General features: G+C 43.6%; 1 long non-coding RNA gene across 2 annotated transcripts; it reads right to left on the bottom strand.

The window, feature by feature from the left end:
* Positions 1-5,856: 5,856 nt before the first annotated feature.
* LOC139945894 (uncharacterized) lies at positions 5,857-18,709 on the bottom strand. Of its 2 annotated transcripts, none has more exons than XR_011787186.1 (5): positions 18,640-18,709; positions 7,569-7,850; positions 6,956-7,382; positions 6,467-6,596; positions 5,857-6,198 (listed from the first exon to the last, which is right to left on the bottom strand). It is a non-coding gene; the product is annotated as an uncharacterized lncRNA (long non-coding RNA). The 2 variants fall into 2 exon arrangements; XR_011787185.1 differs by lacking the exon at positions 18,640-18,709 and adding an exon at positions 8,040-8,132.
* Positions 18,710-19,889: the final 1,180 nt, after the last annotated feature.

Here is a 19,889-nt window from a genome sequence, read left to right as displayed (position 1 = left end):
TCCCTCTGAAGTGGGACAGTTTTCGAGAAAGAAGAAATAATTTTCCACGAATTTGATTTCGATACCTCAAGTTTAGAATTTGAGGTCCCGTAATCAAGCATCTGAAAGCACACAACTTTGTGTGACAAGGGTATTTTTTTTTCATAGTTAGGCCGTGTTCGAAACGACGACTTCGGCTTCAGCTACGGCTAGATCAACGCGTCTATCAGTGTTGAAGGATAGGCAGACGCGCGCGCCCTAGCCGTAGCTGTAGCCGAAGTCGCCGTTTCGGGACACGGCCTTATCTTGCAACTTCGACGACCAATCGAGCTCAAATTTTCACTGGTTTATTATTATATGCATAATATGTTGAGATACAGCAAGTGGGAAGACTGGTCTTTGACAATTACCAATAGTGTCCAATGGCTTTAACAGAAACTGGCCACCCCAAAATTTAATGTAAGAAGCGTCACTACAGTAATGCTTCTCAGATTGTGTTTCTATAGGAACTACTCTCCCTATTTTGGACAATGAAACTCTGAAAATCCAATAAGAAAACTTTAAGTGGTAAGAAGTACAACATCTTTGGATAGTACAGTGCATCGTTTGAGAAGTACACACGTCCGAGTATGGAAAACAGGGTACCACTTTTTATTCCCTCCCCCCCCCCCCCCCCCAATTGAATAAAAAAGCATTACCGCAGTAACGCTTCTCGGATATCCCTATTATTGTATCCTATTTTGACTAAATTCTTTCCAGTTGGACCATATTGAACTCTGGAATGCATTTTGAGAAACATTTAACCTTTTTGGGATGCCAGGGGTAACAATTTTGAACCCCACTCACAAATTGAACATAAGAATCGTTACAGCGGTAATGCTTTCAAGCTTGTATTCCTATATAAAGGGAAAATTCTTCCCATGTTGAGACAAATGACACAGGTTTTTAAAAACGCAATCACTTTTTGTATAGATTTTGTTGCAGATTAATTCTATGTTTGAAGTTCTGGAATAAAGAGTCGTTAACCAACGGTCTTTAAAACAAACACTTCTCAAAACAGATGTTTTACTGTGTACAATAATAAAACTTCCACCGTGCAAATTTTCAAATCATATCAAAGGAAATTACTGACCTGGCAAATTGTAAATGATTTTGGGGTGAACAAAGACAAATTCACTGGAGTGGGATACAAACCAAAGAACTTGTTTGTTTATTGGTTATCCTTTAAAAAACAATTGTTTGTACTTGATTTCATATGAAAATAAATGTAAGTTTGAATGAATAAAAACCTGGCAACACAAATTGAACATTTTAAAACTTACTATAATGGCAAAAGAAAGCACTTCAAAGTAAAGTGATTGATAATTATGTTAATGAGCATTACCAGCAATGACATACGGATACTAAAAATAACATATGCCAGGGAGCTGATACACAGTCGAGTTATGATAATTGATTAAAGTTAATAAACTGCAAACTAAGAAAGCTTAGACGGAAGTTTTACTGAAAATTCATGAAATTTATAAAAATCCCTTCATAAATACTCAAGACAGTTTCGCTACTCCTATTGGTGGAGAGCGCAAAACCTGAGGTGTTAAAATGGGTGAGAATGAACAGGGCCCAATTTCATGGCTCTGCTTACCGCCGAATTCCGCGCTTACCATCACGATTTCCCCGCTTACGTGCAAGTGCCAAATTTCTGAGCTAGCCTTTTAAGCGTAGAATGCCTAGAAGCGTGGAGTAGGCTTGTGCAAAAGCCTAAATTTGCCGCAAGCCCATGAAATACACTTGCCATATACACAAAATTCCCTGCTTCCGTATGCGCTGATTCTCTGCTTACCGTTAGCAGTGCCATAAAATTAGGCCCAGCTGGAGCTGTTTATAACCGGATTTCGTTGCTCGCCTTTTAAGCGTAGAATGCCTAGAAACGTTGAATAGGCACGCGCAAAAGCCAAAATACGCCGCTAACTTGTGAAATACGCTTGCCGTATACACAGAATTCCCTGCTTCCGTAAGCGCTGATTCTCTGCTTACCGTAAGCAGTGCCATGAATTTGGGCCCAGCTGGAGCTGTTTATAACCGGTTTTATGTGCTAGCCTTTCAAGCGTAGAATGCCTAGAAACGTCACGCGCAAAAGCCAAAATACGCCGCTAACTTGTGAAATACGCTTGCCGTATACACAGAATTCCCTGCTTCCGTAAGCGCTGATTCTCTGCTTATCGTAAGCAGTGCCATGAAATTGGGTACAGCTGGAGCTGTTTATAACCGGCTTTATTTGCTTGCCTTTCAAGCGTAGAATGGCTAGAAACGTCACGCGCAAAAGCCCAAATTCGCCGCTAACCAGTGAAATATGCTTGCCGTATACAAAGAATTCCCTGCTACCGTAAGCGCTGATTCTCTGCCTATCGTAAGCAGTGCCATGAAATTGGGCCCAGCTGGAGCCGTTTATAACCGGATTTCTTTGCTAGCCTTTTAAGCGTAGAATGCCTAGAAACGTAGAGTAGGCATGCGCAAAAGCCAAAATTCGCCGCTAACCCGTGAAATACGTTTGCCAATATACAGAATTCCCTGCTTCCGTAAGGCAGTGCCATGAAATTAGGCCCAGCTGGAGCTGTTTATAACCGGATTTCTTAATTGCTAGCCTTTTAAGCGTAGAATGCCTATAAACATGGAGTAGGCACGCACAAAAGCCAAAATTTGCCGCTAACCCGAGAAATATGCTTGCCGTATACACATAATTCCCTGCTTCCGTAAGCGCTGATTCTCTGCTTACCGTAAGCAGTGCCATGAAATTGGGCCCAGCTGGAGCTGTTTATAACCGGTTTTATGTGCTAGCCTTTCAAGCGTAGAATGCCTAGAAACGTCACGCGCAAAAGCCAAATTCGCCGCAAAACCGTGAAATACGCGTGCCGTATACACAGAATTCCCTGCTTTGGTAAGCGCTGATTCTCTGCTTACCGTAAGCAGTGCCATGAAATTTGGCCCAGCTGGAGCTGTTTATAACCGGCTTCATGTGCTTGCCTTTCAAGCGCAGAATGCCTAGAAACGTGGAGTAGGCACGCACAAAAGCCAAAATTTACCGCTAACCCGTGAAATACGCTTGCCGTATACACAGAATTCCCTGCTTCCGCAAGCGCTGATTCTTTGCTTACGGCAAGCGGAGCCGTGAAATTGGGCCCAGCTGAAAGCTGGCTTCCTCGTGTCAGGCTTGCACGTACGCCAATATACTCATGCCAAACACGCAATTCATAGCTTTTAGTAACAGGGCGTAATGTATTTCTAAGTGCGCACACATATCTATTTCTAAGCGCGCTTTTTAACAAAAGGGCATTATTATTAATGGGAATAAAAGAGTAGTGACATGTTCTTAAACGTATGTTGCCGTGCAATAAAGGCCCTCGCCTTCTGCTCGGGCCTTTATCACCTGGCTGGTTTTAAACGGCCAATAAAGAACTCGTCGCTTCCCTTTTGTTCCCCTTTCAAACGTCCATCAATTGAACAGATAAACAGTTCTTGAAATTGGTTCATGATCTGCTGTAATGAACATGTTATGAACTGTTTTAGGCATGGTCATTGACTGATCATGAACATTCTTGAAAGTTCATCGAGCCAAATTCCATCTTGCCAGTTGGGGTATATTGGTTAAATGCATAGAGCTATATATACATACGTATATACAGCTGTATTGTTTGATGACAATTAGTTAACAACAGGGTGGACCACGTGAAGGTTGTCATCTCCCACCCCACAAAAGGGATCGTAATAAATTTGAGTGTGTAACCATTACAACAATTGATTATTTGTAATGTTACCCCTCTCTGAAAATTGTTTATCATTATTATTATTTTATATTATTATTATATAAAATCTTGTTAATGAGTACTCTATTCAGCTAAGACAATGCCATGACCTTTGTAATTATTCAACCTTGTTAATGAGTACTCTATACAGCTAAGACAATGTCATGACCTTTTTAATTATAAAACCTTGTTAATAAGTACTCTATACAGCTAAACAATGTCAATACCTTTGTAATTAAATAACCTCGTTAATGAGTACTCTATGACATTGTCAATACCTTTGTAATTAATTAACCTCGTTAATGAGTACTCTATGACATTGTCATCACCTTTGTAATTATGTAACCTCGTTAATGAGTACTCTATGACATTGTCATCACCTTTGTAATTAAATCACCTCATTAGTGAGTACTCTATGACATTGTCATTCCCTTTGTAATTAATTAACCTCGTTAATGAGTACTCTATGACATTGTCAATACCTTTGTAATTAAATCACCTCATTAGTGAGTACTCTATGACATTGTCATTCCCTTTGTTATTAATTAACCTCGTTAATGAGTACTCTATGACATTGTCAATACCTTTGTAATTAAATCACCTCATTAGTGAGTACTCTATGACATTGTCATTCCCTTTGTAATTAATTAACCTCGTTAATGAGTACTCTATGACATTGTCATCACCTTTGTAATTATATAACCTTGTTAATGAGTACCCTATGACATTGTCAAAACCTTTGTAATTAAATCATCTCATTAGTGAGTACTCTATGACATTGTCATTCCCTTTGTAATTAAATAACCTCGTTAATGAGTACCCTATGACATTGTCATCACCTTTGTAATTAATTAACCTCGTTAATGAGTACTCTATGACATTGTCATCACCTTTGTAATTATATAACCTCGTTAATGAGTACTCTATGACATTGTCATTCCCTTTGTAATTAAATAACCTTGTTAATGAGTATTCTATGACATTGTCATTGACCTTTGTTATTAATTTACCTCGTTAATGAGTACCCTATGACATTGTCAATACCTTTGTAATTAAATCACCTCTTTAATGAGTACTCTATGACATTGTCATAACCTTTGTAATTAAATAACCTCGTTAATGAGTACTCTATGACATTGTCATTCCCTTTGTAATTAAATAACCTTGTTAATGAGTACCCTGTGACATTGTCATCACCTTTGTAATTAATTAACCTCGTTAATGAGTACTCTATGACATTGTCATCACCTTTGTAATTAAATAACCTCGTTAATGAGTACCCTATGACATTGTCATCACCTTTGTAATTAATTAACCTCGTTAATGAGTACTCTATGACATTGTCATCACCTTTAATATTAATTAACCTCGTTAATGAGTACCCTGTGACATTGTCATGACCTTTGTACTGAAATAAACTCGTTTAATGAGTACTCTTAACCAACCTCCATTTTCACACGACACAATGGCATGACCTTTCACATTAAAAGCTTTATGCAGAGTTACCAACAAAAAACCATGGTGGCCACCATGTAAGCTACCCCAGAACAAATACCATGTAAACAATTAGACTAATAAATAATTGATAGACAGAATGACACATTACAAAAGTTACATTTTATATTTGATTCATTATTCAAATTAAGTAGTAACAATACAAAACTTAATGTCTAACCAACACTTAAACACACTCATTAAAAAAAAATTCTCTTTTTATTTGTTATGAATTTACTACAAATAAAATTATGTTGTTTCGTATTTTGTAATTAGCACACTGCATTACAAACTAACTTAACTTGTTTCATGGTTGTAATGCGGTACTTCATTACGCACATGAAACTTTTACATACTTGCAATAAGGTACTTTATTGCAAGCATGTTATAATTACATGATTGTAATGAAGTACCTCATTACAAACATGCAACTGTTGTATGTGAACTTGTATAGTACCTCGATACAAGTTTATTATGTATTCTGACTACATACTTGTAACGAAGTACCTCATTTCAAGTATGTTGACAATATTTCTAAAAGCACATATACTTCCAAGAATGAATTAAACAGACCAACGAAATGTGAAATCTTCACAAATCTTTTTTTTTGTTATTGTAAGTGACATAATATCTAGCCTATGTGGCTCCATACTGCAGAAGGAAGGCTTCTTCATCACCATTCCACCTTGATCTTTCTTGTGCTTGTTGCTTGATGTCATCCATCTAAACGCCAACTTGGTCTGTCTCTTCGTCTCATTCGTGTACTTGGGTTCCATTCTGTTGACAATGTGTTCATCTGTTGTCATGACGCCTTAGATGAGGTGGTGATGATGATGTTGTATGCTATGCTGACTTTAAATGGTACTGCATAAGGTGGCTCAGCATTTTGATGTGTCCAACTCAAAGTTGTTCGACTGCGTTAGTCCTGTAATATGATCAAAAACCGAAAACTAAACCAGTTAGATTGCGACTTGGATTTAAAGATCGAAGATTTGTGCATAATAGTAACAATAATGGCTTTTTATAAAGCATGCATATCCCTCACTCAGTGACGCTCCTGGCCCTTTAACATGCAGTATTCGTGCAAGGTAAATGGGACTAACTTTAATTATGAGACCCAAGAAATGTCTATTTTATGCACTTTAATTGATTTCTAAACTTTCAACTCAAGCTTAACTTAAAAGACATCTTACCTTCATATTCCATTTGGGACCCTGGTATGTAGCTGCCTCAAGCCATGACGTGTCTCTCTCTCTGTACTGTGCTGTCACATCTTCATGGTCCATGTTGACGGGATGGCTGGTAAGCAGTCGTCACAATCATCTGAAAGAAAATTACAATGTACTACATTAGTACAAACCATATAAAGACATAGATCATCAGGGGCAAACTTCATAGAGATGCTTAGAGGCACAAAAAGGATCCAAGCATAAAATAATAGAGAACTGTTTTAGCAATATTTTCTGCCTAAACAGCTCAATAAAATTGGTCCCAGATGATCATCACTAATGCTTAAACTGACTTTTAAAGCACTTTTAAAGGCATTTATCGAAGTAAAGGAACCTTGTAGGGGATGGGACTTCCAACACCATCTGGGGGTCTAAACCAACATGTTTTCTACAAGGGACCAAGTGTTTAACCGAGAGCCCTTGAATTAACAAGATCAATTTCTAGCCATCTACCTATGTTTGATGTGCTTCAATCACATGGGATGATGTCCTCTAGGCAGGCACCCTCTGGGATGTGGCTCGTAGTCAGGCACCCTCTAGCATGTGGCTCGTAGTCAGGCACCCTCTGGGATGTAGCTCGTAGTCAGGCACCCTCTGGGATGTGGCTCGTAGTCAGGCACCCTCTGGGATGTGGCTCGAAGTCAGGCACCCTCTGGGATGTGGCTTGTAGTCAGGCACCCTCTGGGATGTGGCTTGTAGTCAGGCACCCTCTGGGATGTGGCTCGTAGTCAGGCACCCTCTGCGATGTGGCTTGTAGTCAGGCACCCTCTGGGATGTGGCTTGTAGTCAGGCACCCTCTGGGATGTGGCTCGTAGTCAGGCACCCTCTGGGATGTGGCTTGTAGTCAGGCACCCTCTGGGATGTGGCTTGTAGTCAGGCACTAAAAAGATAAAAAAAAACTCGGCTAGGACAAGCACTTTTAAAGGCATTTATCGAAGGAAAGGAACCTTGTAGGGGATGGGACTTCCAACACCATTTGGGGGTCTAAACCACCATGCTTTGTAAGATGGACCAAGTTTTAAACCGAGACCCAATGAATTAACAAGATCATTTTCTAGCCATCTACCAATGTTTGATGAGCTTCAATCACATGGGATGATGTCCTTTAGGCAGGCACCCTCTGGGATGTGGCTTGTAGTCAGGCACCCTCTGGGATGTGGCTCGTAGTCAGGCACCCTCTGGGATGTGGCTCGTAGTCAGGCACCCTCTGGGATGTGGCTCGTAGTCAGGCACCCTCTGGGATGTGGCTCGTAGTCAGGCACCCTCTGGGATGTGGCTCGTAGTCAGGCACCCTCTGGGATGTGGCTCGTAGTCAGGCACCCTCTGGGATGTGGCTCGTAGTCAGGCACTAAAAAGATCCACACAAAAAAACTTGGCTGGGCAAGCACTTTTAAAGGCATACATCAACGGAAAGGAACCATGTAGGGGATGGGACTTCCAACACCATTTGAGGGTCTAAACCAAAAAGTTTTCTAAGAGGGACCAAGTCTTAAACCGAGACCCCTTGAATTAACAAGATCATTTTCTAGCCATCTACCAATGTTTGATGTGCTTCAATCACTTGGGATGATGTCCTCTAGTCAGGCACCCTCTGGGATGTGGCTTGTAGTCAGGCACCCTCTGGGATGTGGCTTGTAGTCAGGCACCCTCTGGGATGTGGCTCGTAGCCAGGCACCTGAAACTACAACTGCAACTGCCACTGCCACTGCCACTGCCACTGCCACTGCCACTGCCACTGCCACTGCCACTGCCACTGCCACTGCCACTGCCACTGCCACTGCCACTGCCACTGCCACTGCCACTGCCACTGCCACTGCCACTGCCACTGCCACTGCCACTGCCACTGCCACTGCCACTGCCACTGCGACTGCCACTGCGACTGCCACTGCCCCTGCGACTGCCACTGCGACTGCCACTGCGACTGCCACTGCGACTGCCACTGCGACTACAACTGCGACTACAACTGCGACTACAACTGCGACTACAACTGCGACTACAACTGCGACTACAACTGCGACTACAACTGCGACTACAACTGCGACTACAACTGCGACTACAACTGCGACTACAACTGCGACTACAACTGCGACTACAACTGCGACTACAACTGCGACTACAACTGCGACTACAACTGCGACTACAACTGCGACTACAACTGCGACTACAACTGCGACTACAACTGCGACTACAACTGCGACTACAACTGCGACTACAACTGCGACTACAACTGCGACTACAACTGCGACTACAACTGCGACTACAACTGCGACTACAACTGCGACTACAACTGCGACTACAACTGCGACTACAACTGAGACTACAACTGAGACTACAACTGAGACTACAACTGAGACTACAACTGCGACTACAACTGCGACTACAACTGCGACTACAACTGCGACTACAACTGCGACTACAACTGCGACTACAACTGCGACTACAACTGCGACTACAACTGCGACTACAACTGCGACTACAACTGCGACTACAACTGCGACTACAACTGAGACTACAACTGAGACTACAACTGAGACTACAACTGAGACTACAACTGAGACTACAACTGAGACTACAACTGCGACTACAACTGCGACTACAACTGCGACTACAACTGCGACTACAACTGCGACTACAACTGCGACTACAACTGCGACTACAACTGCGACTACAACTGCGACTACAACTGAGACTACAACTGAGACTACAACTGAGACTACAACTGAGACTACAACTGAGACTACAACTGAGACTACAACTGAGACTACAACTGAGACTACAACTGAGACTACAACTGAGACTACAACTGAGACTACAACTGAGACTACAACTGAGACTACAACTGAGACTACAACTGAGACTACAACTGAGACTACAACTGAGACTACAACTGAGACTACAACTGAGACTACAACTGAGACTACAACTGAGACTACAACTGAGACTACAACTGAGACTACAACTGCGACTACAACTGCGACTACAACTGCGACTACAACTGCGACTACAACTGCGACTACAACTGCGACTACAACTGCGACTACAACTGCGACTACAACTGCGACTACAACTGCGACTACAACTGCGACTACAACTGCGACTACAACTGCGACTACAACTGCGACTACAACTGCGACTACAACTGCGACTACAACTGAGACTACAACTGAGACTACAACTGAGACTACAACTGAGACTACAACTGAGACTACAACTGAGACTACAACTGAGACTACAACTGAGACTACAACTGAGACTACAACTGAGACTACAACTGAGACTACAACTGCGACTACAACTGCGACTACAACTGCGACTACAACTGCGACTACAACTGCGACTACAACTGCGACTACAACTGAGACTACAACTGCGACTACAACTGCGACTACAACTGCGACTACAACTGCGACTACAACTGCGACTACAACTGAGACTACAACTGAGACTACAACTGCGACTACAACTGCGACTACAACTGCGACTACAACTGCGACTACAACTGCGACTACAACTGCGACTACAACTGCGACTACAACTGCGACTACAACTGCGACTACAACTGAGACTACAACTGAGACTACAACTGAGACTACAACTGAGACTACAACTGAGACTACAACTGCGACTACAACTGCGACTACAACTGCGACTACAACTGCGACTACAACTGCGACTACAACTGCGACTACAACTGCGACTACAACTGCGACTACAACTGCGACTACAACTGCGACTACAACTGCGACTACAACTGAGACTACAACTGAGACTACAACTGAGACTACAACTGAGACTACAACTGAGACTACAACTGAGACTACAACTGAGACTACAACTGCGACTACAACTGCGACTACAACTGCGACTACAACTGCGACTACAACTGCGACTACAACTGCGACTACAACTGCGACTACAACTGCGACTACAACTGAGACTACAACTGAGACTACAACTGAGACTACAACTGAGACTACAACTGAGACTACAACTGAGACTACAACTGCGACTACAACTGCGACTACAACTGCGACTACAACTGCGACTACAACTGCGACTACAACTGCGACTACAACTGCGACTACAACTGCGACTACAACTGCGACTACAACTGAGACTACAACTGAGACTACAACTGAGACTACAACTGAGACTACAACTGAGACTACAACTGAGACTACAACTGAGACTACAACTGAGACTACAACTGAGACTACAACTGAGACTACAACTGAGACTACAACTGAGACTACAACTGAGACTACAACTGAGACTACAACTGAGACTACAACTGAGACTACAACTGAGACTACAACTGAGACTACAACTGAGACTACAACTGAGACTACAACTGAGACTACAACTGAGACTACAACTGAAACTGAGACTACAACTGAGACTACAACTGAGACTACAACTGAGACTACAACTGCGACTACAACTGCGACTACAACTGCGACTACAACTGCGACTACAACTGCGACTACAACTGCGACTACAACTGCGACTACAACTGCGACTACAACTGCGACTACAACTGCGACTACAACTGCGACTACAACTGCGACTACAACTGAGACTACAACTGAGACTACAACTGAGACTACAACTGAGACTACAACTGAGACTACAACTGAGACTACAACTGCGACTACAACTGCGACTACAACTGCGACTACAACTGCGACTACAACTGCGACTACAACTGCGACTACAACTGCGACTACAACTGCGACTACAACTGCGACTACAACTGCGACTACAACTGCGACTACAACTGCGACTACAACTGCGACTACAACTGCGACTACAACTGCGACTACAACTGCGACTACAACTGCGACTACAACTGCGACTACAACTGCGACTACAACTGAGACTACAACTGCGACTACAACTGAGACTACAACTGAGACTACAACTGCGACTACAACTGCGACTACAACTGCGACTACAACTGCGACTACAACTGAGACTACAACTGAGACTACAACTGAGACTACAACTGAGACTACAACTGAGACTACAACTGCGACTACAACTGCGACTACAACTGCGACTACAACTGCGACTACAACTGCGACTACAACTGCGACTACAACTGCGACTACAACTGCGACTACAACTGCGACTACAACTGCGACTACAACTGCGACTACAACTGCGACTACAACTGAGACTACAACTGAGACTACAACTGAGACTACAACTGAGACTACAACTGAGACTACAACTGCGACTACAACTGCGACTACAACTGCGACTACAACTGCGACTACAACTGCGACTACAACTGCGACTACAACTGCGACTACAACTGCGACTACAACTGCGACTACAACTGAGACTACAACTGAGACTACAACTGAGACTACAACTGAGACTACAACTGAGACTACAACTGAGACTACAACTGCGACTACAACTGCGACTACAACTGAGACTACAACTGAGACTACAACTGAGACTACAACTGCGACTACAACTGCGACTACAACTGAGACTACAACTGAGACTACAACTGAGACTACAACTGAGACTACAACTGAGACTACAACTGCGACTACAACTGCGACTACAACTGCGACTACAACTGCGACTACAACTGCGACTACAACTGCGACTACAACTGCGACTACAACTGCGACTACAACTGCGACTACAACTGCGACTACAACTGCGACTACAACTGCGACTACAACTGAGACTACAACTGAGACTACAACTGAGACTACAACTGAGACTACAACTGAGACTACAACTGAGACTACAACTGCGACTACAACTGCGACTACAACTGCGACTACAACTGCGACTACAACTGCGACTACAACTGCGACTACAACTGCGACTACAACTGCGACTACAACTGCGACTACAACTGAGACTACAACTGAGACTACAACTGAGACTACAACTGAGACTACAACTGAGACTACAACTGAGACTACAACTGAGACTACAACTGAGACTACAACTGAGACTACAACTGAGACTACAACTGAGACTACAACTGAGACTACAACTGAGACTACAACTGAGACTACAACTGAGACTACAACTGAGACTACAACTGAGACTACAACTGAGACTACAACTGAGACTACAACTGAGACTACAACTGAGACTACAACTGAGACTACAACTGAGACTACAACTGAGACTACAACTGAGACTACAACTGAGACTACAACTGAGACTACAACTGCGACTACAACTGCGACTACAACTGCGACTACAACTGCGACTACAACTGCGACTACAACTGCGACTACAACTGCGACTACAACTGCGACTACAACTGCGACTACAACTGCGACTACAACTGCGACTACAACTGCGACTACAACTGCGACTACAACTGCGACTACAACTGCGACTACAACTGCGACTACAACTGCGACTACAACTGCGACTACAACTGCGACTACAACTGCGACTACAACTGCGACTACAACTGCGACTACAACTGAGACTACAACTGCGACTACAACTGAGACTACAACTGAGACTACAACTGAGACTACAACTGAGACTACAACTGAGACTACAACTGAGACTACAACTGAGACTACAACTGAGACTACAACTGAGACTACAACTGAGACTACAACTGAGACTACAACTGCGACTACAACTGCGACTACAACTGCGACTACAACTGCGACTACAACTGCGACTACAACTGAGACTACAACTGCGACTACAACTGCGACTACAACTGCGACTACAACTGAGACTACAACTGAGACTACAACTGCGACTACAACTGCGACTACAACTGCGACTACAACTGCGACTACAACTGCGACTACAACTGCGACTACAACTGCGACTACAACTGCGACTACAACTGCGACTACAACTGCGACTACAACTGCGACTACAACTGCGACTACAACTGCGACTACAACTGCGACTACAACTGCGACTACAACTGAGACTACAACTGAGACTACAACTGAGACTACAACTGAGACTACAACTGAGACTACAACTGAGACTACAACTGAGACTACAACTGAGACTACAACTGAGACTACAACTGAGACTACAACTGAGACTACAACTGAGACTACAACTGAGACTACAACTGAGACTACAACTGAGACTACAACTGAGACTACAACTGAGACTACAACTGAGACTACAACTGAGACTACAACTGAGACTACAACTGCGACTACAACTGCGACTACAACTGCGACTACAACTGCGACTACAACTGCGACTACAACTGCGACTACAACTGCGACTACAACTGCGACTACAACTGCGACTACAACTGCGACTACAACTGCGACTACAACTGCGACTACAACTGCGACTACAACTGCGACTACAACTGAGACTACAACTGCGACTACAACTGAGACTACAACTGAGACTACAACTGCGACTACAACTGCGACTACAACTGCGACTACAACTGCGACTACAACTGAGACTACAACTGAGACTACAACTGAGACTACAACTGAGACTACAACTGAGACTACAACTGCGACTACAACTGCGACTACAACTGCGACTACAACTGCGACTACAACTGCGACTACAACTGCGACTACAACTGCGACTACAACTGCGACTACAACTGCGACTACAACTGCGACTACAACTGCGACTACAACTGAGACTACAACTGAGACTACAACTGAGACTACAACTGAGACTACAACTGAGACTACAACTGAGACTACAACTGCGACTACAACTGCGACTACAACTGCGACTACAACTGCGACTACAACTGCGACTACAACTGCGACTACAACTGCGACTACAACTGCGACTACAACTGCGACTACAACTGAGACTACAACTGAGACTACAACTGAGACTACAACTGAGACTACAACTGAGACTACAACTGAGACTACAACTGCGACTACAACTGAGACTACAACTGAGACTACAACTGAGACTACAACTGAGACTACAACTGCGACTACAACTGCGACTACAACTGAGACTACAACTGAGACTACAACTGAGACTACAACTGAGACTACAACTGAGACTACAACTGCGACTACAACTGCGACTACAACTGCGACTACAACTGCGACTACAACTGCGACTACAACTGCGACTACAACTGCGACTACAACTGCGACTACAACTGCGACTACAACTGCGACTACAACTGCGACTACAACTGCGACTACAACTGAGACTACAACTGAGACTACAACTGAGACTACAACTGAGACTACAACTGAGACTACAACTGAGACTACAACTGCGACTACAACTGCGACTACAACTGCGACTACAACTGCGACTACAACTGCGACTACAACTGCGACTACAACTGCGACTACAACTGCGACTACAACTGAGACTACAACTGAGACTACAACTGAGACTACAACTGAGACTACAACTGAGACTACAACTGAGACTACAACTGAGACTACAACTGAGACTACAACTGAGACTACAACTGAGACTACAACTGAGACTACAACTGAGACTACAACTGAGACTACAACTGAGACTACAACTGAGACTACAACTGAGACTACAACTGAGACTACAACTGAGACTACAACTGAGACTACAACTGAGACTACAACTGAGACTACAACTGAGACTACAACTGAGACTACAACTGAGACTACAACTGAGACTACAACTGAGACTACAACTGAGACTACAACTGAGACTACAACTGCGACTACAACTGCGACTACAACTGCGACTACAACTGCGACTACAACTGCGACTACAACTGCGACTACAACTGCGACTACAACTGCGACTACAACTGCGACTACAACTGCGACTACAACTGCGACTACAACTGCGACTACAACTGCGACTACAACTGCGACTACAACTGAGACTACAACTGCGACTACAACTGAGACTACAACTGAGACTACAACTGAGACTACAACTGAGACTACAACTGAGACTACAACTGAGACTACAACTGAGACTACAACTGAGACTACAACTGAGACTACAACTGAGACTACAACTGAGACTACAACTGCGACTACAACTGCGACTACAACTGCGACTACAACTGCGACTACAACTGCGACTACAACTGAGACTACAACTGCGACTACAACTGCGACTACAACTGCGACTACAACTGAGACTACAACTGAGACTACAACTGCGACTACAACTGCGACTACAACTGCGACTACAACTGCGACTACAACTGCGACTACAACTGCGACTACAACTGCGACTACAACTGCGACTACAACTGCGACTACAACTGCGACTACAACTGCGACTACAACTGCGACTACAACTGCGACTACAACTGCGACTACAACTGCGACTACAACTGAGACTACAACTGAGACTACAACTGAGACTACAACTGAGACTACAACTGAGACTACAACTGAGACTACAACTGAGACTACAACTGAGACTACAACTGAGACTACAACTGAGACTACAACTGAGACTACAACTGCGACTACAACTGCGACTACAACTGCGACTACAACTGCGACTACAACTGAGACTACAACTGCGACTACAACTGCGACTACAACTGAGACTACAACTGAGACTACAACTGAGACTACAACTGAGACTACAACTGAGACTACAACTGAGACTACAACTGAGACTACAACTGAGACTACAACTGCGACTACAACTGCGACTACAACTGCGACTACAACTGCGACTACAACTGAGACTACAACTGAGACTACAACTGAGACTACAACTGAGACTACAACTGAGACTACAACTGAGACTACAACTGAGACTACAACTGAGACTACAACTGAGACTACAACTGAGACTACAACTGAGACTACAACTGAGACTACAACTGAGACTACAACTGAGACTACAACTGAGACTACAACTGAGACTACAACTGAGACTACAACTGAGACTACAACTGAGACTACAACTGCGACTACAACTGCGACTACAACTGCGACTACAACTGCGACTACAACTGCGACTACAACTGCGACTACAACTGCGACTACAACTGAGACTACAACTGAGACTACAACTGCGACTACAACTGCGACTACAACTGAGACTACAACTGAGACTACAACTGAGACTACAACTGAGACTACAACTGAGACTACAACTGAGACTACAACTGAGACTACAACTGAGACCACAACTGAGACCACAACTGAGACCACAACTGAGACCACAACTGAGACCACAACTGAGACCACAACTGAGACCACAACTGAGACTACAACTGAGACTACAACTGAGACTACAACTGAGACTACAACTGAGACTACAACTGAGACTACAACTGAGACTACAACTGCGACTACAACTGAGACTACAACTGCGACTACAACTGCGACTACAACTGAGACTACAACTGAGACTACAACTGAGACTACAACTGAGACTACAACTGAGACTACAACTGAGACTACAACTGAGACTACAACTGAGACTACAACTGAGACTACAACTGAGACTACAACTGCGACTACAACTGCGACTACAACTGCGACTACAACTGCGACTACAACTGCGACTACAACTGCGACTACAACTGAGACTACAACTGAGACTACAACTGAGACTACAACTGAGACTACAACTGAGACTACAACTGAGACTACAACTGAGACTACAACTGAGACTACAACTGAGACTACAACTGAGACTACAACTGAGACTACAACTGAGACTACAACTGAGACTACAACTGAGACTACAACTGAGACTACAACTGAGACTACAACTGAGACTACAACTGAGACTACAACTGAGACTACAACTGCGACTACAACTGCGACTACAACTGCGACTACAACTGCGACTACAACTGCGACTACAACTGCGACTACAACTGCGACTACAACTGAGACTACAACTGAGACTACAACTGAGACTACAACTGAGACTACAACTGAGACTACAACTGAGACTACAACTGAGACTACAACTGAGACTACAACTGAGACTACAACTGAGACTACAACTGAGACTACAACTGAGACCACAACTGAGACCACAACTGAGACCACAACTGAGACCACAACTGAGACCACAACTGAGACCACAACTGAGACCACAACTGAGACCACAACTGAGACCACAACTGAGACTACAACTGAGACTACAACTGCGACTACAACTGAGACTACAACTGCGACTACAACTGCGACTACAACTGCGACTACAACTGCGACTACTACTGCGACTACAACTGCGACTACAACTGCGACTACAACTGCGACTACAACTGCGACTACAACTGCGACTACAACTGCGACTACTACTGCGACTACAACTGCGACTACTACTGCGACTACAACTGCGACTACAACTGCGACTACAACTGCGACTACATCTGCGACTACAACTGAGACTACAACTGAGACTACAACTGAGACTACAACTGAGACTACAACTGAGACTACAACTGAGACTACAACTGAGACTACAACTGAGACTACAACTGAGACTACAACTGAGACTACAACTGAGACTACAACTGAGACTACAACTGAGACTACAACTGAGACTACAACTGAGACTACAACTGAGACTACAACTGAGACTACAACTGAGACTACAACTGCGACTACAACTGCGACTACAACTGCGACTACAACTGCGACTACAACTGCGACTACAACTGCGACTACAACTGCGACTACAACTGCGACTACATCTGCGACTACAACTGCGACTACAACTGCGACTACAACTGCGACTACAGCTGCGACTACAGCTGCGACTACAGCTGCGACTACAGCTGCGACTACAGCTGCGACTACAGCTGCGACTACAGCTGCGACTACAGCTGAGACTACAGCTGAGACTACAGCTGCGACTACAGCTGAGACTACAGCTGCGACTACAGCTGCGACTACAGCTGCGACTACAGCTGCGACTACAGCTGCGACTACAGCTGCGACTACAGCTGAGACTACAACTGAGACTACAACTGAGACTACAACTGAGACTACAACTGGAACTACAACTGGAACTACAACTGAAACTACAACTGGAACTACAACTGAAACCACAACTGGACTTACAACTGAAACTACAACTGGACTTACAACTGAAACTACAACTGAAACTACAACTGAAACTACAACTGAAACTACAACTGAAACTACAACTGAAACTACAACTGAAACAGTACTCACAAAACATAGCACAGCAAAGCAAAGCAAAACAGCACAGCACACAGATCCACCAACAAGCACTTCCAACCGCGGCATATTGGCGAGTCACTCAACCGTGCTGTGTGCAGGTTTCGTAGCAGAAATTTCCACTCAATCACGTGCTTTCTTGAGAAGAACTATTCACAACTGGGCTATTCACATTCAAATTAGCCAAGGAGCATGCAAGCCCCACACCAAAAATAACAAAGAAATTGGATCACAAAAGCGCTCTTCTTAATCAATACGATCTTATAGCAGTAGCGATCAATGGAATCTTCACGGGCTTTTACTTTCTGAGTTATAATTGGTCAGCTATGAAATGATGTACGAAGTCATACATCCATGGGCTAGTTCCATAAGCTGTTAAAGGCACTATTTGTAATTACTAAAAAAGATGATTTTTTAGCATTCCCCCCCCCCCGGAAAGTAGACAATCTGACGTGAAATGAAAGTAAACAAAATAATTACTCACTAATAAGCCTCCAAAAGCACAAAAGTGCGCTCACTTTAGGCAGAATTGCTCCCAAATTCTCGAGACTAAAGATTTGCATAAAAACGAGTATTAATCAAAGACGTTTACTTTACGTCAGATTTTTGCAAAGTTCTTTTTTTTTCGCACCATGACTAGAACCACGCACCCAAAATACCCCCTTGCCAAATCCCTATTCAAGGCCTGCGCAAAAAGGGCAGCAAAAAAGCTACTCCTTACCCTAAGGGAAAAAGGCTCAAAACGTACGTTTTTCTTCAAACAATGACACTACACGGAGGCCCATATCGTATCCAAGACATTATTGAATTCGCACATACTATACACCAACGGAAAGCGCTAATCATGGGCTACAGTTTCATGTTTTTGTTTTGTGTATCTGATTTTGGTATTAGCGATGCAAGCCGACAAAGAAGGGAGCATTTTCGGCCATTTTGGCGTGTTTGAAAATGCAAGGAATCGGGGTGCCGAAAATGGTTGGCATACAAGTTCGCTCAGAGTCTATGAACTTGACCATTATTCCTGAACTTGGTAGGCTAGAGAAATAATCAGGGTACCTGTGTTTGGCTTGAATAATACCGCATCCGATAATCAACTTGCGGAGACCCTCCATCAACTCCGTGGTGCTCTAAAAAACGTTTAAGCAAGCGTACTCCGAATGGTTGGCACGAAGAGTGTTTTCCGGACGTCAATATAAGCCATTCTGGAGAGAAATTCACAGTACAAAGGTTATTTTGAACCCAAA

The sequence above is a fragment of the Asterias amurensis genome, chromosome 13, assembly GCF_032118995.1.
Source record: "Asterias amurensis chromosome 13, ASM3211899v1".
In the NCBI taxonomy this organism is placed as follows: domain Eukaryota; kingdom Metazoa; phylum Echinodermata; class Asteroidea; order Forcipulatida; family Asteriidae; genus Asterias; species Asterias amurensis.
The sequence above is the reverse complement of the archived record's forward strand: the minus strand, read 5'-3'. Positions and strand labels throughout refer to the sequence as shown.